The sequence below is a fragment of the Gavia stellata genome, chromosome 8 (assembly GCF_030936135.1).
Source record: "Gavia stellata isolate bGavSte3 chromosome 8, bGavSte3.hap2, whole genome shotgun sequence".
Lineage (NCBI taxonomy): Eukaryota > Metazoa > Chordata > Aves > Gaviiformes > Gaviidae > Gavia > Gavia stellata.
Genome location: NC_082601.1, coordinates 17473056 through 17495939, shown reverse-complemented (window position 1 = coordinate 17495939; position 22884 = coordinate 17473056).

Here is a 22884-nt window from a genome sequence, read left to right as displayed (position 1 = left end):
CCAGGCCTTCTGCCACACTCTGAAGCCTTGTTGAGAGATTGGTCATAACTTAACACAAAACAATTTTGCTTTTATTGAAAGGCAAATTTTCCACTGAAAAATATTCTGATGGAAAATTTCAAGCAGCCCCAGAGGAAGTTCTTTCCGACACCCTTTGCATTGTAGTTTACCAACTTAATCTCACTTTTGTTGGATTTCTTTTCTGTTGTCTCTGCTTAATCTCTGATAACGGAGGGAGAGCTCCCCTTCACACAAATGTGAGATCAGGGGAAGCTGACATATGTTACTAACAACATACAGAAGGGTTTGTACCTTTCTGAATGGACAGATTTGCAAGGTGAGCTCTCATAAGTCCCTGAAGAGAGGAAAACATTTCCCTGTCTTTTGTATGTATTAACAATGAAACAAAAATCCTTTCAGATCTAAATCCAGCAAATAAAGATCCCTTTTTTTTTATCTTTCTTTGCAAAGGGTTTTGAACTTCAGTATCCCATTCAATTGTTCAGCTTTTTCTTTCTTTTTAACTCATTTCAGGCTGGTGAAGGGTGCCAAACTGCCTAAGCTAGAGATCTCGCTTGCTCTTTTTTTTTTTTTCTTCCTTTTTTTTTAAGACAGAAGCAAGAGAAAAGTCCCAGGCTGTAGCTGAAGACCCCTGCAACTGACTGGACATCTCACATGCTTTCAAAAAGTTTACTTTTACAGCTAGCATCTACCTTACTGTCTTAGTGAGGTAGTAAGCCTGTTTACCTAGGCTAGTAAGACCTTCCTTCTTCCCAGACTACCAAGCAGCAGCTTCCACTCACTCTCCAATGTTTCTAAGCAGAGTGGGACAGAAAGGGGTGACACAGAGGTTAAGAACTGGGAATCCTTTAGCAGGGCACTGAGCTACATGGTGTCCCACAAACTTTTCTTTCTTTCTGTTCTTTTTTCTCTCTCTCTTCCTTAAGTCCCTAACTCACGTATATTCTTTTTTCTGGAGTGATGCTGCAGCAACTGCTAATTGCCCAGTGGCACTTTTGCTGTGGATGTGCTCTCAATCAGCTGCATTTCAGTCTTGAAAGGGGGTAGGGGGCATGTTTATATACTTGCAGGTGGGAAAATGCAGTAGACAGCATATTCTGTTCCAGGCTAGCTGTACAGTTCATCTCCAGATCCCAGGTTCCCCCATTAAAACCTACCCCCTGCCCCAGGGAACAGCCTGGCAAGCTCTTCTGACCCGACAGCACTGGCAGCTGTTTGGCAGCTTCTGAAGTGGATCCAATCTGGTATGAGTTTGCTACACTTTCATTTTGTCTACATCTTCCAAACAAATAACCGAGTCCAGAATCCCAAGCTGTGTTTTGCAATGGAAATGCTTCAACGTCTGGGAATTGCTTCTGCTGCAGGGAAGATACAGAGCGCTGTTAACTGTTTAAAGGGTCAGTGAAGAAGGGAAGGCAGTCCCATGTTTATGGGCCAAACACTTGTTTTCACGGCTTCCTAGTGAATGCCATGTGGTTAGGGAATCTGGTGAAATGGAGGGAGCCTGGAGATGTATGTCTCTCTGAGTCAGTGCCCTCAAAATTCCTGGACCAGCATTCTTCTGTTGATTTCTCATCTCTTCCATGAATCTTCTTTTACTATCAGACCTCTTCATTGGAAACCCTATCCCTATACTGTTCAGCACAGTTCCACTGAATAACTGTGAGTCCCATTCCACAGCCTTGTGGATGATCAACACAAACTGGGAGTTATCTTGGTTTTCAGACAGGTATAACTTCACACATTTAACACCACTGGACTTGATGAGAGGAGCAGCAGAAAGAAGAACTCATCAGTGTTCAAGACCACATTGCTTAGAGATGTACACAGATGTCTTTCTGTACCTGACATTCCTGTATAATCCAAGGCAAGAGAATGAATCAAATAACATCTGATGCAAACCTTCACTTAAAGCTGGAAAACGGGGGGGGGGGGGTGGGGGGGGTGGGGAATATGGCTGTAGGAAGGCCAGGTTTCCATTCTTGTTTGTGATGTGCTTGAGAGAAGAAAAATAAGGATAGAAGAAATTCTTATCTCCCATCCAGAGGTCTCTAGAGCTTTTGATTCCTTTTGCAATAGCCTCAGAGCATCCACATTATTGGACTTCATGGTTTAGCTGGATTATATTACAATGTATATGTGAATGGACAGTCTCAAAACTTTTCCAAGCAAATATGGTTACCTTATTTTACTGCTGGAGTATGGGAATGGGAAGAGACTGGGCATCCTGCCCCAACCCATGTAAGAAATCAGCAACAACACCAGGTGTGGAATCCCTGCCCTTGCTTTATTCCCACTACTGCTCCTCCAGCCCCATTCCTCCTTAACAGAACATCCTTTCTAAAACCTAATTAAAAGAAAGAAGGTTAAATTATTTTTTGCAATTTCTCTTTAAAATTTCTTCTACCTCCCCATGAGAATCCTAACTGGATAGTTAAAAAACAATTCCATCAAGATTTCTGCTTTATTAAATTACATATGTCTCGATCACAGAGCTAATCAAAGTTCATTTCATCTCCCATTCCTTCCTTATGTTACTCCAGTGCAGCAACAGAGGGACTGATCCAAAGTCACATAATTCCCTGAGGAAGGCATGTCAGTTCAGGGTGTGTGTATCTTTAAACCAAAATTTGCCCAAATACAGAAGGATGACAGATAAGCTCAATGCAGCATCTTTACTTTTCCTGCCAGACTAAGTTTTATTCAACTTTCCAGCTGCTCTGACTCAGGTCAATGACTTGCCAAAGGTCAAAAGCTGAGTCAGGAGCTTGGAAAACCCACAATACTGCTGGCTCCCAGCTCAGCTTAGACCGTACAAGCCCTCTAGGTCAAACCCCTCCTCACTTCCATCAATCTCTCCTATCCCAGAGCAAATGGCTTTCTTCTTGGACGAGGTAATAACCCTTCCAAGCCCCTAACTGAGCAGGATAGGCACAGCTGCACTGGAACACACCTGTACTTTTTCTAGCCAAGTACCTTGCAAGTATCTTGAGAGTGGCTGATGTCAGGCAAGTTCAGAAGAAAAAATTATCTTAACCAACTCATTTGCAAGACACTTAATCCCTAAGGCATAACCAGCTTGCTTCCCCTTTCATTCACAGCTCACCCCAGAGCACTGCCCTACCCCAATCTACATCCAGCCCCCAGAAATTCCTTCTGGCTCAGAATCCCAACTCTTCTCTGATGACAGCACTGGCAGGCAGAGGCCTAGATCATATTTACCTCCTTTTTTGGGCATACCCCTCTCCCTCCATCCTTGCTGCAGCTCTGCCCTGATCACAGTGCAGGGCATCCCACAGCTCCATCACAGTGGTGGCCTAAGCTGCAATCCCAGCTGGTGGTGGGATGGCACTGGATCGCAGCCCAAGGACTGACAGAATTTGGATGGGACTCATCTGACGTGGTGCTGACAGCCCCATCTCAATTAATCACGTTAAGCGTTCTCTACAGCCCATTGGGATGTAATCAGTGGAGTTAGTGGAGACTTGGGCATGGATCACCGCATCTAAAAGTAACTGTCTACATTCACACAGATGAATTGTATCTGAAAGTGCCCATTTCTCCTCCTTAAATGTGGCTGGGAAGACTAGTTCAGATGGCAACCTCCACATCACAGACAGCTAAATATAGTTGCGTAAGTCCTTTATTGCATCCAACTGAACCAAGGGATGGGCACATTTTTTTCCCATGCAAAATCCTCTTCTTCCTCCACTTTCTTTGCATCAGAGCAATGAAGACTCTAAGATTTTCTCTATCTCATGCTGTCTGGGAGAACTCAGTAAACACCCATTTCTAACTCTCTTGTCACAGCCACTGCCATATTTGTTCACGGAACAACTACCATTTCATCTTAATTTTCTTCACTTAGAAGACTGTTATTCCAGAACCTGTGTAAGCCATCTCAAGTGCAGAGGTGGGACCACCTCTCTCAGGGGCAGAATTGCTATTAGATTGGGCTGTCCCAGACACAAACCCCACGTAAGTAGCCTAAAGTTCACTCACAGTTTTTTTGAAACCCTTGGTAGAAGGAGGAAGAAGAACTTATGGAAGTCCCAGCCAAGCTCAAGGGGTGTGTTATGGTGATGATTCAGCAGGAAACACCAGGACATCAGGAGTCCTTGCTCCCAAAGACCTATCAGTTGATTTTGAAACAACATTTTGATAGGGAAGCATGACATAGAACAGAGGAAAAAGGAGGGAAAGCAAACAACCCACATCACAAAATTTGTCAGGTCTGTATTGTGCCAAGTCATTGGAGAATGACTTGGTTTGGACTTGGTTTGGGGAACTTTTGCATTTTTTAAACAAATGCATACAACCATCACTCCTCAATGGGCACATCTGTACCCATGACTGACTGTCTGGTGACTTTGCAAAGTCTTTGGGACGATCAGATCAGTGGGTGGTGCCTCTCGAGCAAAGAATTTCATAAAGGAAGATCTGAACACAAGTTAACTATTTTAGCATATTCGAATTTATATCTTTCCTACTTTTATGTTTGCTTTCCCTACAGAGCTCTCAGAACACCTGATAAAGTTGATCAGAAACATTATTGTCAGGGGAGAATCACAGTGGGGAAACTGAGGCACAGGCTTGCCAGAGTACACTCTACCCCGCAGGTTGATGTCAGAGCTGTGAAGAGACTTGAGCTCCTCCCACTCTTGTGGGTAGCGATAGCCAATATTTCCTCAGAGTTTCTTCCATGGCATGCCTCCAAATGGAGTCCTCATAACAAAGCTGGACTCATATTCCAAAATAAGTGCCGATACCCTCAATGGAGTCTGTAATTATTCTCTTTGCTGCCTGGCTGCCCTCTCCCCTGCCTTCCCTCCGGGCCTGGACACCTGTGTTGCACTGTGATTGCCTCCTCGTTTACGGCAAACATGTCTGGATTCTCCCAATGTATATTTTTAAGACATTTTGAAAAAATCTGGTTTCTTTTTTCTCTCTTTTTTGCCTTGGCGTGTGTTTTAAATTGGATCCACTGCCGTTCTTCCCCTGCTTGCTAATGCTTTTCTTTGGGGAAGCACAAGTTTTTAACAGCCCTGCAAGTACTCACTCCTCTTTGCCAAGCCAAGTCCATTGCTTGGGGATAACCTGGCTCTGACCTACTTGTCAGCCATACAACAAATGCTCTGCTTTCAAATCAGCCTACTACTGTTCAAATCCATACTCAGCCATCATTTGTACACCTGCAGGAGAGCGGATGAAAGTCACACTTGGCAGCTGGACTCTTCAGGAAGGCTAGGTGCTTCCCCTGAGGGAGGTTGCCCACCCATCCCAACAGTATCGACATTCAGAGACACCTCTTGTTAGTGCTCAGCTCTCCTTCCATACCCCCCTGCAATGCCTTTTCTGCAGCGACTCAAGCCTGAAGCCAGGCACTGGTGTCAAGGATTTCATCCTTTTCAGTTTCTCTATGGTACCGTTTGCTTCGAGGAACATTCCTGTGGTTCCTGCCAGGCTCCTTTCCAGGGGAAAAGATTCAGGTGGCTTCGTTCCCTTTGTCTTTGCCAAACGTTTACATTCCTGCTGACTCTGCAGGATAGCAGTGTCACAGGCAGGAGCACTGGCAGGAGAGCTTGGCCTCTGCTCCCTGGCCTTAGTTACATGGCACAGGGCATGGAGCAACTGAGAAGGACCGATTCATGTGGCTTCCGCTAGGAGACCCAGCAAGCACATTTTATACTGATGACTACGTGCTAATTAGCAACACTGCCCAGCCCAAAGGTAGGGGATTCTTTGACTCAGTAACAATGGTAGTGATTAACTAAATTCCCCGTCTATCTTCTTGTCAGAGCTTTGGGATCTTTCCTTCACTGCAGATTGCGCTGAAGACGCTCGAGGACAAATTTGGTGGCTCTGTCCATATTACTCTGAGAAAGGGTTGCTGGAGAAGCACATGCAGAACCTTCCACCTTGCACCCCTCCTCAGGAGAAAGGACAGACATGATCAGCAGGTCTTCCTTAGATAACTTAATGTTCTTACCAGGGGAACAGAAAGTCAAATTCCTGTCCAAATCCCCTAGTACCCAAGGTGATTTTGGTTCTGGGAGCTGTGATGTCTTTGCGTTTTGCAGCTTAGCACAGAGGTCCAAGCTGGACATCCTTGAAGTGCCAAGAGCAGGTTTGATGGTCTCATCCAGACTTCTGAACTAACCCACCACCACAAGTACAGTGATTTAAGAGACAGTAGATTGGGAAATAGCAAGCCAGGGGAAAAAAAAAAAAAGTTACAGGTTACACATGTGATCAGTAGCCTCAGAACCTTTCTATCCATTGCAACCAGAGCTGCAAGGAGCACTCCTAGGCCTCTATAACCTTGCCTTGCCTGTCAGATCAAGAAAAAGTGGTTGCTATGACACCACAAACCATATTTCTCAGGCTGAGATGTGCCAGAATTTCAAACAGATGTGGCAGTGCAAACAAGAAGCCCCCTTGGGAGCGTGCCAGGAGGCTCAGACAATGCAACAGCATCCAAACGTGGTTAGAAGCCATTCAGAGCCAGCCCAGCAATAATGGCCCGTACATGTACTTTCTGGCCTGCCTTGCAGCCAAGCCCAGAGCAAGTCAGCAAACAGTGGTACTGGAAAGCTTTGAAAGAAAGTTGCTGAGTCGGGAACTCTGCTGAAATAGCACCTGCCTTTTTTTTTTTTAATCTGCCTTCTTTTCTTTCTCTCTCTCTCTCTTCCTTTTTTTCTTTTTTATTCTTTTTTCTTTCTTTTTTTTCTTCTTTTTTCTTTTTTTTTTCTTTTTTTTTCTTTTTTTTTTTTCTTTTAGGGCCATGTTTATAGCTTTTGCTGCTTGGAAAAGCTAACCCCAGGCCTGTTTGGCATTTGCTCTTGGACTGAACCTTCACATGAATATCCTCTGTAAATAAGCTAATGTTGGTTTCATTTCCACTCTGAACGCAAGAAGGGATCCTTCTGTTTCACTAATGCTTTCTTCTCCAGCTGTAACTGAGAGGGCTGGAGCGGGGCAGGAGGGGGGTTTTGGCTGGAAACTCTACCAGCCAGATTGAAGAGGTTCTGCGGGAACAGGTTGACTTTGTCAAGCCGTTTGCCTGAAAGCAAGGTTTCCCAGGGAAATGTGCCAGCTCATCTTTCACGTCGAAAGGTCAGAAACCCACTTCCAGCGAATTTGGACATTTTGAGGTTTCACTCAGAAGTGGAATGAATTATTTTTATTAGAAGTGGGTTTTTCAAAGAGAAGGAATATCTCTCCTTAGACTAACTAGCAGAGTTAGAAAAACATGCACTTTCAGGCTCACCGGCCCTTCTTCAGTTCTGAAACTGGAGTGCACCGTTTTCAGCTGCACACAGGTGGGAAACACTTGTTCTTGGTTTAATGTCTCCATGTCAGCTGTTCAGACAATTTCAGAAAAGAGCAATCAGCCTCTGGGGGATGAGGGGAAGAGATATTAGCAAAGAGAGAGGGGTCAAGGTAATAGTGTGAGACAAAGAAAGGCACAGGTAGCTGAAGCTTTGTGTCTTCTGTTGAGTCCATACTTTTTATCCAGTTTTAGTATCCAAATCTTTTTTGCATTTTTTAAATTATTCTTTTGCTCTTGTGGCAATTCTGGAACATTCCCAGGCGCAGGAATCCTGGGCTTTAGCTCCTATCCTACACTAGGATTAAAGAGCAACAAGTCTGCTGCTCTGGGAGAAGGCAGGAAAATGCTGGCATAAGAACAGACAGTAGAGAATATTTTTTCTCCTTTCTCTGAAGGCTAGGGAAGCCTGTGTGGCCCCCACAAGAGGTGTTAAAGCAACTACAGCTACCTTCAGTTTTATTCCAGCTGCGGTTTGCTACCGGTCATTGTGTTAAACTGAACTAGCTGGTACATGAAAATGTCCTGACCCTGACTCTTCTCTATCCCCAGCACTTGTCTTATCTTCTATGGGAACCTGATAGCAGCACAAGGATGAGTTTAGCTCCATCGAAACGTCACTTCAGCAACTTATGTGACAAAGTGAAAAACAACTGTACACTTGGATGGCTTAGTTCTGCTACTGGTGGTGCACAGAGGAAAAGAGCATTTGTATTTGAATAGAGAGGGAGCTGAATGCCTGGGGAGAGCAGGCAAAGAAAGACCCTCTTTGCTGTCATGAGTTTGGGTCCCCAGGCAATTCTGGACACTGAGCTCCCTCCTGAATTCCCAGGAGTAGATGGGCTAATGCAATTGCTAGTTCTCTGCTTATTTTATTGGGAGAGAATTCATAAGAACAAATCATGGATTACAGACCTGTTCTCTGCATTTTTGCAGGTGAGTGGGCAGCTGAGGACATGACAAAGGAGGAAGGAATGGTGCATGGTTGTGGGAGACAAGCTCTCAAACAGGAGGGTCAATCTGGGGAAGCTCAAAGGAGCTGCTTGAAAACATAGTGGCATTTTTTCACATTACGTGCACTTACCATGAGAAGTTCCTTTGCCACTGAATGCTGAGGATGCCAGAAGCAGGAAAGAGGAGGATTCACTGAGGATGGTGCCTATTAAACACAACGGTCTACAGAGCAGCCTTCTCAGCAAGTTCTTTAAAGAGCTGATTAATAGGAATTAGGAGGTCCCAGCTAGAGAATGGATAGTGCTGTAACTTTCTTATGCTCTTTCCCCAGGCAATTTGCCACTGACCACGGTAGAATAGCCTGCTCAGCTGGGTGGACGTTCAGTCTGACATTTGAAGAGGACATTTGACAAAACACTTGGGAACTGGAGTGCCACCGACACAGGCAAATGGGGAAGAAAAATGACTGCCAGTGGGTTGCATTCAGCACTCTCTGCAGTGAATCTGAACCCTTTCAGGAGCAAGCTCATCAAAATGAGAACTAAAATACTGGGGAAACTCAAGCTGGACCCATCCAGTTCTGTCTGACCCTGGTGAGCTCATGCAGCAGAGAGATTTCACTAGCAAGAACAGGAGACAGTGAGTGACAGGTCTCACAAAGAGCAGTCCGAAATTCTCTCCTAGGGAATAAATATCATGTTTACCAGCGCTGTCAGCACCCAATGCCCAGCTCTGCACACCTGCAGATGACTTCCTCCTGAATTTGATTCCAGTCCCTCTCTCTTTCTTTAGCTGAGCAAGGTAGGAAGGGCATAATTTATTTATTTTATGTATTTATTTATCTATTTATTTTACTTACTGCACGTAAATCAATCCCTCCTTTGCCGTCCTGGCAGGCTTTCAGCAAGCGGGAGGACGCGTGGGAGCGGAGGCTCCTGAATGGTTGCACACAACACCTCCCTGCCTCCTTGCTGGCACAGAAAAATGGTTTCCCAGCATTAGGTTTCCATATTGCTCTGCTGGAAGAAACAGAGCTGGGCATGCTCTCTCTGGGCCTGATCTTATCTAAAAACGCTCCCATTGCTGTATTGCGTAGGTATGGGATGGCTGTGGAGAACCCTATTTTGGCAGCCGTCAGCAAGCTGTATGGGAGCTCTGATTTTCACATACCCTGAAGCACGTTTTGTCTCCTTTACATTTCAACTTTTTTTTCTCCTTTTGATCTAAGAGAGACAGAGCTTCCTCCTTTATTCCCTTGTTAGGTTTCAGGCCCTGGAGGATTTATGATCATTGAATCATGATCATACAGAATCTGAATCAAAGTCAGAGAGACCTCTTCTTCTATCTGCCCTCTCCAAGAAATGAGTTTCCAACCTGAACCTGACCCAGAAGAGAGAGGAAAAGTGACACAATCAGTATCAGGACACAATCCAAAATTGCCTAGCAGGGAAGAAGATAATTTGTGTGAGAATAACCTATTGGCATCTGACCCCAACAGGCAATTAGTTCACCAGAGACTCACAGTGGACCAGAGCCACAGAGTCTGGACTCAGAGCTGGATCAGAACTCACCTCTCCCTTCCCCAAAGTGAAACCACTGATATTACTAAATCTGGGCTCCCACTGGCAATGGGCCTGAGTCAATTTTGCAGTAGCATTCAACCTGGGAAACCTTTGTCTAAAGTCATATACTTCTTCCTTTGAGATCAAGCAATCAGAACATGTCAGTTGAAATGGATTTACCCTGCTCTCTTTTGTCTCCTCATGGCAAGACGCAGGTGCCAGCAGTGTTGTTCAGGAAAGCCAGCAGTCTGGGAGAGACAGAAGAGTGGAAAGAAGCTGCCTGAGATACATGTCCTTTGTATGTGTGCTCCTTTTGTCCTTCCCTTCATCCAGATTTCTTTTGTTTGCTTCTGCTGCTGCATGCCTTCCTCGCCCTCAAGCTACATCACTGAACCTACCATTGGCTTAGCAGCCTGGAGAGGAACCCACGGGGCACACATCAGCAGGACTTTCTGATCAGCTGGAGACAGTATGGTAGGATTTTCCCCAGATCCTTCTATACACTGCCTTAGAGCAGCTGAGCAAAAGTCCAGAGCTGTAGGCATCCAGGAAAGCAGTGATGGTGCAGCCAGGCAATGACTGGTCATTTCTGAATAAGGGTCTTGTGGCTTAGCTGAGGCAATGACAGGTTTCAGCCAAGATCCTGCCCCTTCCTAGCAAACCTACCTTCTGAATAGCAAATTGGCAGATGCACCAGGTTGGCTGGACCCCAGGCCTTCCTGGATCCCTTCCCTGACTTCTCATCATGCGTGTTTTAAATTACTGTTTAAATCAAAGATGTCAGTGATTCAGGCCAAAGGGTTTTGCTGAGAGGTAATCTCATACTTTTTCTCTGGCTTCCTTCCTTGTGCTGATCCCAGCAGCGAAGGCTTGGGGATCATGAAGGGTCTGGAGGGGCTGCCTTTCCATGCTGCACGGAGCATGACCCACTTATTTGGAGGACCAGAACATTTCATCTAACATTTCCTGCTCTAGGAAGGACATGGGACAAAAATTACATGTCAGATCTCTCCTGGTTTCTGACACGTTGCAAGTTGTAGCTTTTAGGTTTGATTGCTTTTTTTTGTTTGTTTGTTCTTTTGCAAAAGAGTCACATTTGTTCCAGGGGATTGGGAAGAGTTCAGGGCGGGTGTATGCAATGGTGTGAGTGCTATATGGGCCGTTATGAGAGCAAATTTAGTTTTGCAGGCTTTGGCTTCAGTGACCTTTCTGCTCTGGTGTTCCTCCCCCTGGGTACGAAGTCACCTCCTGCTGATGTGGGTGAGACCCCACCAGCGGTCTCAACGTGAGCTGAAGGATACTTTCAGAGTCACTACAAACTAGAAGGAGTGTTTTAGAAAACTGCCCAGCTCCTCTAAACTTGGACTATCAAAATGAGGGAGAAGGAATCTAATATCTGCTGCCAAACTCTGCAGGAGGGGAGAAACTCCTCTCTAAGCATAGTGGATATCAGTGTTTACTCCCTCCCCTACGACAGTGTATCCCACTAGGGACACTACCTATACCTTTGGTGATATTTGAATGCAGAGGAATAGCCTCTCCTGTTATAGCCTCTCCTGTTTTGGAAGGTGTTTCAGTAATTATCTGCAGTACTGAATTCCCTAGGTTGGATAGAAAGGGAAATGCATTTCCTTCCCTGTCACCTTTAATTGCATTGCACCTCCCGTTTGTTTCTCGGCCACAGCAATGCTAACAAGATGCCTCTGGTGAGATGGCTGGCATGGTGGATTGGTATTACATCCTCCTACAGGTCCAAGCAGGGGCTAGCTAGGTAGGATCTGGGGTGGTTAATCAAGCTGTACATTTGCCTTTAGTCGGATGGATAATTTTAAAGTGTCTAAATTAGATTCTTGCTTTGATACAGCTCTGCCTCCTCTTCAGCTTTGCCCAAGAAATTCTCTATGGGGGCTTATTTCTGCTTTACCCTCAGCCTGCCCTTCTGTATTTACTTGTCTCTCTCAAGCTCCTCCTCTTGTCTCTCCCTTCTTGCATATCTCTCTATCTCAGCCTCTTCTGTTAAGCTGGAATTTTGCTAGACCTAAGAGGCCTTTTTATAAAAGCCCAATGAAATATGATCATGGCTTTATAAAGTGCACAAACATGAAAAAGTCAAAGCTGTAAACGCATCTCCAGCCGAAAAAGCTCAGCACACAGACTAATGCTCTCAGGCATGAGTGAGGCTCCTGGAGTTAGTCTGAGGGGCACAAACCACTTTTATTTCCAGCCCTGGCAAAATCTTCAACCTCAGCACCTCAGTAGTAATCTCTGGATCCCTTCTGCAGGGGATGTTTCCCCCAGCCCCCAACTTGGCTATAGTGCACCTCTGTTACTCTCCAGACGTCTATCTTTACCAGTCCCTGCCAGGGATTTGTGTCCAGATCAATCTTTTCTTGTTTTTTTTTTTTTTTTTTTTTTTCTGTCCTAAGGCCTGAACAGCTGCATCTCATTCTAAGGAGGAAAGAAGTCCCCAGTGGGTGGGAAGCATGTCTCCTCATTGTGATTTAACCTACTGTTGTCTTTTGACACCTGATTGCTTCTCTTCCACTCTCTAAATGCTGGATCCAAATGGACCTAGCCCTGTACTGCTAGTCATGTCCTGTTCTTGCACTGTTTTACAGACTGGACAACACAGACTTAAAATTTAACATCCAGCTTTTTTTCAAAAAAAAAAATGTAAATATAGATATGTCAGTATAGTTCTCAGTTGGATCCTTAGTACTTTTTCCATTAAAAAAAAAAAAAAATATATATATATATAAATGCTGTCATGCACTTGTCTCATATCTGTTTTCTGTGGTCAGTCAATGCTTTCCCTGGCATCCTAGGAACTTTCATGGAAGTATTCTGGTAAATATTAAAACCACTCTGGTTCTATGAGACTTCCGTGGATAGATACTGTCCAAGGCTTCTTGCAAGTCTGATTTTTAATGACATCTACTCAGTCATGTGGCTGGGACATCAGCAATATTGAAAAACAATCTAGAGATTCTCTCAGCTAGAAGTGCAACAGGAGGGGATGTTCACGTCACAGGGATATCTGCCTTTTCTGAATTTCTAAATCAGTTACTCCCATCAAAAACAAAATCACAGCCACCCCCACACTCCAACAAGGGTTTAGTAACACAGCACTACTAGACCGATGTAGTAATAAGATAAATCCTATTACTAAGTATTTATCTGTGTAGCAAAACAGGCATTACCCGTCATTCTCTGGAATCTATTAAAATGAAGCATTAGATCCAACTTTACATAACTTTTGAAGATTTCAAATTTGGAGCCAGAGAGCTAAGCAAAAATAGAGCACCAAGCCCAAACATCTGCCAGTTTTGAGAGAAGGCTGTAAAGAGATATGAATCCACAGTCACAGATGATTTTTAATCAATTTGTCCTAGGTAAGGATACATTGTCTCCTTTGTGAAGTAGAATCTGGGTGGTTTGGGAGGCCAATTCAAGTTTATCCACTATATTTCTCACTTAGTCTACAATGTTTCGGAGATTAGGTTGTTGATACTTTCTTCCTTCTAGAGCTAGAGTGTCCCTGCAAAGCCCTCCTAGCACTTACGTGTAAAAGAGAAGAGCCCTTTTTCCATTTATGCTCAGAAGGAAGCCAGAATACAAAACCAATACAAATATGGTGAGAAAACATTGCTCTTTAGGTCTGACACCTGACTGAAGTACACCAAGACACAGGGGGGTCTTGTTCCTCTCCCATCTATCTTGTCCTATTGATGTTTCTCAGTTTTCTTGGACTAGGCAATTTTAATATTTGAGAGAGGTACAGACTCCCCATTTAGCCCCTGTCGTCTCTACTGGGTTGGTCAGTTAGTGCCAATGGACAAAGGGCAACATGCTCCATTTTCTGTTCCCCTGGGGTATCCATTCCCTGAGAGAAAAGACAGGGCCAAGAGATAAGCATGTACAGCCTGTGTAGGCTGGAATTTTATTTCCAGGGTTCACAGCAATTCAATCAGCTGCATACGTGATTAACCCCATTGTGAACTCTGTCTGGGAGGAGATCTCCGGAGAAATGTCTTTGTACATGGGAGGTCTACAGTTTCTGCCTGACACCCTTTTCCCTGGATGACCAGGTACCCCCAGTTCCCTGTGCCACCAGTCTTTGGACCCATTTCACATCTCCTTCTCCAATGAAAGAAGTGAACTAATGATATTATACCTAATAAAAAAGCAGAAATGAAATTTATGTGGGGAAGGGGAGATCTTCATGTAACGAAGGTCTAAGGGATGATGAGCTCCACAGTCCAGAGGTAACCTCAGACCTTCTGCACCAACTTTTCTGGGGAAACAACAGGCTTGAAAACTACATTAGCAGGGGTTAGTCCCTGTTTTGAGGCCTCTCCTCTCCCTTCAAAAACATAAACACCCCACACCTCCGTACCTTGATGAGTCGAGTTTGTGGAGAAGCAGCTCAGGTTTTACCATCTCTGTTTGAAGGGTTCAGCCACGGGCTAACCCCCATGCCCTGTAACATTTCAGAGCGATCAGGGAAGACAGACAGATGGAAACACAGGGGGATGGAGGGAAGCTGATTTATATGCAGCTGAAACAGCCGTGGGGCTGCTGCCAAGCCATATAGATGTGGTGGCAACACAAACAGAGACACGCAGAACAGCCTGTGCAAATATAAACACTGCCACACGTGATGAGGGTTCACCAAGTTCATGCTAACACCAGGGAAGGAAAAGAAAAAAGAGACTTAACTGGGGAGGCAAGCGTAAAGATTATGTCAGGCACAGGAGCTGTGTTAAACAAGAAAACAAAAAGAAAGTGCCTCTTCTCTTGTTCTGCAGAAAAGCATGCTTAGATAACAGGTATTTGCAACAGATTTAAAGGACACAGGCCCATGTTCTTGTGTCATCAGGAGATATTCTTAACACTCCTGTGCATAACAGTTGTTATCCGTGATCAGTTTTCCTCTCCCGTCTAGATCTGGTGGCTGGTAGTTCATTAAATCATATGCCTCAGATCCATCATTATGTTTGTTTCTCTGTCAATTCAGGATTGTTTCCAAATGTAAAAGGCTCATTACAGAAAGCTGTCCTGGCACTGGCCGCTCCAGTGAACTGGCATTTCTTCTCTAGCTTTCCCACGTGAATCTACATCAAGTTCAGCAGAGACTAGAAGTCATCATCCTGCTAGAAGGGGCTCGCATGGAACAAATTTGTGGAGCTGTGTATAGTCCCTAGAGGTTATGAATTGCAGGGTAGAAACCACTGAAGTAATTATTGCTGACTGCCATCCTAGGACAGAAGGGACATGGAAACTAAACACTCAGCCATAGCTGAGGACGTCTCCTCCGCCACCACGAAGTCCTACTGGCCGCAGATGTAATAACAAACTGTATTCTTGCTTTGGAGTATCATGTTGCAGAGATGCCAGTGCAGCACTTTTTAGCAGCACCAAACTGCAGAAAATACTGTATTCCAGATAGTTTGTTTTCCAGGATGGTATGCTTTTCTTTCACAGAAAAAGCAATTCCAGCACTTCTTCTATTGCACATACCCACTCTGTTAACATCCTGGTGTTCCTCTAACGTCTGCCTCTTTGCTGCCATCCTTTGGCAGCCTCCAGGTAGAAAAAGGGAAGAGAGTCACTGACTGCCATCTGTGAAACCTTCAAATATCCTCATCAAAAGCTAAGCACTCAACAAACAAAGCTGTGGTGTCTTACCAAGGGCCCACAGGGACACCACAATTTCCTTTGGGCTGAGAGATTAGATGGTTAGAGCGCAGGACTGTAAGCCAGAAGGCTCCCATCCAAGCCCAGCCACTGACTCAAAGTCCATAACCATCTACAGGCCTTTGCCAAATACAGCTGTAAGCAGAAAGTTATATCCATGAGACCGATGAGACACAGTGTCCTCTTGTTTATTGCTGTCCATAATATTGGCCTGAGCAGGCCACGTTGGTTAGCTGAAATTGGTTGAGATATCCTTGAACAACAGGCCTTGCCATTTCAATACCCTTAGCTATAGAGACGTTCTTGGCTGTTGGCACGTCCCCTGTCCACCCACAGAAGTCAGCTCCACAGATGCCAAGAATATTCCTGCCTTTTACTGCTCCAGCCTTACCTTTTTCATGGAGTGGTTCTCCCCTGCAGAAAAAGGGGGACAAGACTAGGAAATGAAGTTCCACCTATTTTGTATCCTATAGTTTCTTGTTTCTATGGAACCTTTTTATCCTTATGGGGTTAGCTGGATACTCATCATTTGCATTCTCTATTCCAGCTGGATGAGGCTGTGCTGGAATCTCTCTTGCGCTAATCAACCTGCCTGCAATAATAAATAAATACATGCTATTGCAAGATCTCAGTCTATCATAGTGATTTCCTTCAGACTCTTACTTTCTTGATGATTCTTTCCTTTTTCTTCAGTGTCTTAATCTCTCCAAGTCTTTCCCAACAGTTGTTAGGCACTGTTGTTACCTCATCTACTAAATGACTGTGCCTTTTGGTCTCCAGGCAGATTGAGAAATGAAAATGAAGTGACTATTGTTGTTTGCATCACATTTTTGATAAGGAAATGGAGTGAACTCTAAAATATAGCAGAACAAAAGTAATTTGTCTTTTCAGAAATGCATCAAAATGTCTCCACATCTGTTTACATTCTCCAGTTCTACATCTCATCTCCACAGGGACTGACCAACTCTGATTGGTCTCGCACTGAAGTCTGGATATTTGTTCTGACTCCTTGTGAAGGCTGTACAACCCAAAGCACAGTTCTTTTGGATACATCCCCATTCCAGCAAGATCACATTTCACTTTCTTTTTTTTTTTTTTTTGCATTTATAAAGTGTTCTCTGTAGTGTGAAGAAGGTTCAGTTGACAGCCCTGGAAATGGAGGTCCTCTGCTTAGCCATAGTAGATGCAATATAAGTTTCACCACTCCACCCACTGGCAACAAGACCTCAGCTTGGAACCTCAGCAAAAAGGAGAGCAAATAAAGTTCACTCTCCATGACCAAAAGTTAGCTCTTCTGCTGTTGCAATCAATAAAAGTGGCAGTTTTGAAGAAAAGACAGATCTGGGCAAGTCTTGCTTACCCTCTTTGGATTAGATACCATCTGTTCTTCCTCTTCCATTAACAGTTGGTTCCAAACATTCACATTTCACCAACTTTCCTTGGTTCCAGCCAGGAATCCTGCTAGCAATGATTCAGACTTGCTCCCAAAACAATCACCAGCATCAACCTCACTTCATGCAGTACTTTGAAGATCTGGAAGACTGATAAGAATCCATATTTCTCTTGATTGCCCTGTGCACACCACCCAGCTCTTGCCATTCCCCAGCTCAGCTGGAATGCACGGCCAAGCCAAGACTGCTATGATGCATTGGGTACGTGGGAGGGCCAGCAGTCAGCCCAACAGCAATCATGGCTTCAAATAAAATAAAATAATAAAATAAAAAAAAAGTTAAAAAATAAATTATGAAAGAGGATCAACTTCTATATAAAACTTTTTCACATTTTCGGACAACTCCTTTCATATTTTGTTCCCACACCCTTTAAAGAAGCCCACTATGAATATCTACAAAGTTATGATGTTATCTTCTTTGAAATCCATCTTTAAAACTTTCCTTCTTTATAACGTATAAGGCAGTCTCAGCACTTGTTCGATCTCTGATATGCTGAAACACCTGTTCGTTATGTTTCATTGTTCTCATTGTTCAGTACCTCAGTATCCATTTTTCTGTCCCCTCTCTTACAGAGAGCTATCTTTTTGCTTATATAGTTTATAGAAAAATCTAGTGTTGGCTTATGAATGAACTTCATGAACACCAATGAGTATAAATAAACCTCATTCATAACATGCATTTTAAATGTGATGCATTTATCCTCTTCCTCACTTTCAAAGACAGAAAATATCTTCTGTGGAAAAGCTGAGGTTGGGAAAATGTTCTTTAAACAACAAGATGAGGAAAAGCAGGCTGGGAAACAGTTGCAAGTGATACCTTCTTTCCTGAAATGGCCTTTAAAAGGCACCTGTGTTGGCACTGGACATGCAGTTCAATAAAAGGACACCTTTGATCACCTCTCTTTTTAGTAAAGCTGTGTCACACAGCTAAAGTGTGAAAGAAAATGAAATCTGAAGGAGGACTCTGAACTGTCCTCTTACTGTATAACTTGAGGCCAGTTTTGTCCAAACTAATTAAACCCCATCAGATTTACGTATCTCTCCCACCCAGAATCATTGTTTCAGTAATCAGAAAAGGGTGAGGACTGTTGTGTGGTATTTACAGCTGTCAGTGATTTCATGAGCTGTTGTAAACATCCTTGCCACTTAAAGATCATGAAGCGTGTTGAGAATATATTGACCGTATACTGTCACGGTCAGTGCCTTTTTAGTAGAAATGAAAATGTATTTAAGACCCCATGGCTGACTGTGATGGATTGGTTTCCATCATAAAAACTGAAATGCTTTAATGAGAACATGCTTTATGAGTCTAGCTGTTAGCCGTGGGGGTGTCATCACACTGTAGCCTTCCAATTATTTCCCTCTGGGATGAATCGAAGGCAGCTGGACCACTAATTTATTACAAAGACAGGTGCTGGAGACAGCAGAAAAGAAGAAAGCAAGAAATAAAGAAAGAGTAAGAGAGAAAGAGAGAAAGCAAGCAAGCAAGACGGAGAGACTGACAAACTTAACTACAAGATAGAATTTGCCTGGGCTGCAATTTGTTTGCACGCCAGATGTCTGTATGGTTCAGGCTGACAGCATTGCAGAGGGTGGGAAGTTCAGCACTGCCCAAAGCCAAAAAGAAGAGAAATTTAAAAAATAAAAACAAATATGAGTTTGCTGTTTATTTCCTTCACCAGTAAAAATTGGGTCCCTCCAGTCATGTAGTCGACCATACCATGCATTAACACTTTCCCTTGCAAACATGTGGTTGGAGTCCTCCTCAGAATTTGGCCAGACCAGCTGAAAAAATGGATTTTAATGCAGTAGGCTGATGGAGTCATAAAATGCATCTCTCTAATTAGTTTATCAGTTTGAGAGTGAAGGACTTGAGTGAAGAAATATAATGATGTCAGTTCTGTGATATGTGAACAGGCTTATTTACATTCCTCACCTTATATCTTTTCCTTTTGCACCTATCTTCCTTTCTTCACCTCTCCCCCTCCCCCCTGCCATCCTTGTTTCTTTCTTGCTTCTTGCCAAGTCCATCACGTACCTGGGGTCAACCAGACAGTTCTGCAGATGGGTTGATGATACTGCAAAACACTCAGTATGAGATGTTTCTGTCTGGCCTACAGATGGGAGACTCATAAACACTTGATACACCCAGTCCCCTATTACTGGTTTAACAGCTTTTCTACTGGAAAGCCAAGAGTTTCCCCAGGCAATGCAAGGAGTTGCCATATGTTCAGGATACTAATAGTCCTTCTAAAAACTCATGTGTTTTCAGGCTAACAGAAGAAGTGAAATTCTTTTCTTCTTGGTATGTTTTTAGTGGTTGAGAAAGGATGCAACTATATGGGCTGTTCTGTGGGTATTGGTAGGCTTTGCCAATTGGATGTGTGCGAGTGTGAATGATGCTTTTTGTCTTAAGTCATACAGATTGATTGCTTTTAAAACATTCTGCGTCAGTATCTTCTGTCCCTGACGATACCTCATCGCAGCTCCTCAGAGACACCATCACTTAATCTGCATGAGTCAGAGCACAGTGTTTCTGACAGAGTTGCATACATCCCTGTAAAAACTAAGTGGGAAAAAGAGGCTGGTCCACACCTCCAGAGCTCTACTCTGCCCTGCACAGAGCAATGGACCTTTTTGAAGCCAGACTATCCTGGAGTAGGAGATAATTAGGAGCGTCCTTTTCCCAGTGAGATTCCAAGTGTGAGCTTAGGATATCCACATCTGCTGGAAGAGAAAGTCCCAGGAGATTCTTCCATGTGTGAGGCCTAAAAGAATCAGTCTTCTTGAATTCCTTTGACTAACCTGAAATGGAGATTGTCAAACAACGATCAGGTGCTGTAAGGAGCAGTGAGCATGATAAAATACTCCTTTATCTTCTCTATATTTTCATGAAGTGTTAGGAAATGAACACCCTGCTTCTGTCTGATGGCACCCCAAGGAAAGAGGACTTAAGCGAAGACCATATCAGTCTGCAATGGTGGAGGATTCCAGCCTGCATTTAGTAGGAAAAAGCTCATTAGCCTTGGTTTTCTGGGTGAGTTACTGCAGAGAAACTGCATTCTTCTTCCTGAATCACTTTTGTTGTTTGAGATTGACAGAGCATCCTTCTTTCCACACCAGAAATACTTGAGCAGTGGTGTTCTGTGCCACTTTCTGTCCTAGCTATAGGAGTATTTTTTTCTATTATATATGTAAATCCCTAAAGAAACTGTAAAAAGTTTTGCAGACCTTGGTGAAAGCAAACTGGTTTCTCAGTGAGACGGAAATGAGGTGTGCTGAGAGAAGAACACCCTAAAGGGAAATTTGGAGAGTTGTTCCCTGAGTCTTGTGCCAAATTCCTTTGTAGCCTCAAGGTCTTGGTGGCCAGCAGAGACTACATCACTCTTAGGAAGAGGCTAGAAACATGACTGAAAGTGCTAAAATGCCGTTGTGTACAGAGCGTCACTCCCTGACCTCAAACATAGTTTGAATCACCAGCCCTCAGAAAATGTATAACATAAATAAAAAAGATCTAGAGCAGAAACATGGAAAGAATTCCACACAGAAAAGACTTCAAAAGTAGCCCTCTGATGTAGATCATTAACAAATAAAATACGAGAGAGGAATATAAAACTGTGACAGAAACATGGCAGTCCCTAATGCCTTCATCATACTCTCGGAATGAGGGACTTTCTCCTCTTTCTGAAGCACGTGCCTAGTTTAAGATACATGAGCTGTTCTTGTAACATCTTCATGGGAACCCCTTGGATTACTCATAAGGTTTAAATTTTGGCACCTGCCTCAGGATGTTGCTGAGTCAATGCCCCAGTTTGAAGAATAGCCAGTGGACAGGACTGCCCCATTCACTGCAGTGGGGCTCTGTGGACACCAAAGTAGCAGTTGTGATTTCCAGTCCCAGGGCAGCAACTGACTCATCCTACCTTCATTCTTGGAGCCTTAGTTTCTTCATACCAGAGACTGTTCTTCCTTCAGATTAATTCAGTCTCTACAAGATTGGTTCCAGCCTGTGTACCCTGGGGGTGACTCTCTGCCCTTCCCTTAAGAGCATTTTTGACCAATGAATAAAGTTGTATCTAGCTGTACTACATTAAGAAAACTAATAGCCCTCAGTTGCTCCAGACCCAACAGTGATCCACATCACTAATATGAGGAACATTTCCACAGACAAAATGAGGATTTGTATTCAGAAGAGAACTTCTACATGCTGTAGAAGTTATAGAAAAGTCATTTGTGGTGAGATCTTTGTATATGCAAACTGCCTTTAAAAACTCAGTTTCATAAAAGGCTCTGTCACACCCTCCCCAAAAATACTGATACATTTACATTAAAAACAATATTCTTGGAAATCTGTTTCTTCTTCTGTTAGTTGCAAAGGAAAGAAGAAAATAGTCCACATTGGTAATTCTTTTGTCTACAATACAGCACAAAGACCTTGGGGTTCTCCGCAGTCTTGTAAGTACTTCTTATTGTTACTCACATGGTGAAAACAACTTTTGTATCTTCTTAAATGTTGTGCAGGAGAATATTTATGTAACGAATCAGATGAAGAAGACTGGAAGGACTCATTCTTATCTCCACTGATGTTCATCCCACCAACTTTAGCCATTTGTAAATTAGGTGCCTAAATTAAGTAGCTGTATAGATTATTCAGTTAATGAAGGCATTTCCAACCAGGAAGACCCTCCACCTCTGGGACAGGCTGGTACAAATATTCCTTAGAGATACACAACTTTCTCCATTGCCTATCTATATAGCTTGCTGTGGCAAATACTAGACAGCTTAAAATTAGATGGGTTTGACCCCACCTTGAGACTGGCCTCCTATGTAACATTAACCGTACCACTCACTAGATGAATTCCTTCATTTTATCCTGTTTCTCTAACCTGCTGGGTCGTTACCTCTCTGGTAAAGCTGTGCCAGACCCCCGTGGGACAGCAGAGTGATTTTGCTGTTCCCTGATGTGATATTTTCCCCCTCACAGCCTATCACTGGGTTGGTAGATCTTCTTGTTTCGTGCCACCACAACAGCAGTCTTCTCTCCTTTCTACATCTGTCCCTTTTGCTCTTGGTGCGAGTTCTGGGGACTTTCCCACCCTGTGTCACTTCATCTGGTTACAAAGCCACAATCCCACCACAGCCTCATTTGCCAAATGTGTTGCATAAGGTTCAGCCTTGTGGGTTTCCTCCGGAGCGAGGAGACACAAAGATCCTCTGTGGAAGCAGAAATACCAGCCTGCTTCCTCAGTGTGCACTAGAAGGGGGCTTTGGCCTCTTCATTTCCAAGTGATTACTGAGTTTAACATTAAGTGGGATTACAGAACAGGACGATGATGCTCAGAAATGCCTGACGGTACTGAAAGAGGAGATCATTTTAGTACTAACTCCCCAGCTAACAGCCAGGGTATGCCTGGGGATACTGCCAGCAGTATCTTCTAGCTGCTACTCCAATAACCTCACAGATGAGTGGCTCCTGACCCTTGCTTAGGGCAGGTCACACTTTCCACCATCCAAGACCTAAAAACCCTGCTGTGTCCCCTGGCTGTTCTCCCTGTACCTCTGACAATCCCTGTGGTGCCTCTGCACGGCAGTGCCATATCCAGTAAATGAGCCAGGTTAAGCTTATTAATTTGTGTCTTGCTCCACACCTACCGTGGAGCAGGAGGCTCTGGATTAGATGCAGGTGGCTGGACACTGGGCATTGGACACATCTAGTCTGGTGGGAGCAAAATGCCAAGAAAGTAGTGAGGCTGTATGGTCACCCAGCACCATACAGCCTATAGCAGGAAAGCAGGTTTTACTGCACACACTTTGCATGTGAAGAACCAAGGGAGAGCATTTAGCTCTCATGGTTAGTATGGAAACTTCCC